This window comes from Malurus melanocephalus, unplaced genomic scaffold, assembly GCF_030028575.1.
Source record: "Malurus melanocephalus ecotype Western Australia unplaced genomic scaffold, MMel_1.1 scaffold_1082, whole genome shotgun sequence".
Lineage (NCBI taxonomy): Eukaryota > Metazoa > Chordata > Aves > Passeriformes > Maluridae > Malurus > Malurus melanocephalus.
The window spans coordinates 16,915-18,280 of NW_026624314.1; the positions used below are offsets into that span (position 1 = coordinate 16,915).

General features: G+C 44.3%; 1 protein-coding gene across 1 annotated transcript in view; it reads left to right on the forward strand.

The window, feature by feature from the left end:
• ZNHIT3 (zinc finger HIT-type containing 3) overlaps positions 1–1,366 on the forward strand; it is a 5,796-nt gene that overhangs the window by 1,895 nt on the left and 2,535 nt on the right. The gene's annotated exons all lie outside the window — the stretch shown is intronic.

A 1,366-nucleotide genomic window follows, 5' to 3' on the forward strand; every position in this document is an offset into this window, starting at 1 on the left:
CCCGCTCTCCCTCTGCCTCGGGAAGCAGCCCCGCTCTGTTTGATGGGAGCTGTTTTCCCTGCTGATAAAAATAACTCAAATAACTCATTAACGGTGTTTACTCTGTGCTGGGGCCGCGCTCAGGTCCCTCTCCGGTGAGTTGTGGCTCTGAAGAGGGTTAAACAGCTGGAAAATTCCCAGTGKTTCGGGGGAAAATGGCATTTTGCCTTCTCGTTTGGTCAGTCAGGTTGTGACTCTGACTGCTGGATGAATCTTTATTAACAGATTCTCTCAGCACTGTTTCCCTGCTGTAATTTTAACTGCTGGAGGATGAGTTTTTGTGAGATATTTTGGCTACACCTTCATGTTTCTGCTTACAGGGGCACACTYGAGTCTGTGGCTTGTGAAATTTGTACTGTTCTAGGTGAAAACCTCAGCTGGGTTCTTCAGGATCAGAACTGCAGCCAAGCTGCCTGTACAAAAAGAAATAAAAATGTCAAGACCAGATGTTCTGTAGAAGAAAAAGGTCTTAACTCCTCCCTTTCAAAAAAAAAGAAAAAAAGTTGGTTACTGAATATTTATTTAGTATATATTATTCTGTCAGATCCCAGTGGGGATGGATGCTTATTCTGAGTTACACTGGGATATTTCCTAGAAGAATTTAATGTTTAAATTTCTTTAGAAGGCTGAATTGGAGCTTTTKTGCCATCAGCTCACGTTTCTGGTTCTGCACTGCTCAGCTGCCGCTCTGTGGTATTTCATCAACGTACAGCAATAAAATCCATGAAAACCCWCACAGTGATGATGTTCTCACATTCATCACACACTGCCCCGCCCTTGGAGATTTCAGGGACTTCTTTCCAGTTTCTTTGCTTTGTTGTTGTTGTTGATTCCTCATTTCTATACCTCCATCTCTCTAACTCTGTATCTCCATATTTCCATTTATATATACATACCTGTATGTATACTTCTCTCGATAGATACACAACTCTCTCTCTCCACTCCCTCCTTCTTTCCAGTTTCTTTRCTTTGTTGTTGTTGTTGATTCCTCATTTCTATAACTCTCTCTTTATAACTCTGCATCTCCACATCTCCATCTATTTAAATATACTTGTATGTATAGTTCTCTAWATCTATCTCGATATACACACCTCTYTCTCTCCRCTCCCTCCTTCTTTCCCCCATACAGAGCTATCTCTCTATATTTATATCAATTTATAGAAATATCTCTAAATATCAACGGGTATCGCTGCGCTCGGCGCTCGATTAATCGCGGCGCTCGGCGGTGGATTAGCAGGCCTGGCCGGTGCGGAAGCGGAAGCGGAAGTGAAAGCGCGGCCATGCGGGCGCCGGGGCCGTGCGCGGAGTGCGGGGAGCGGGGAGCGGC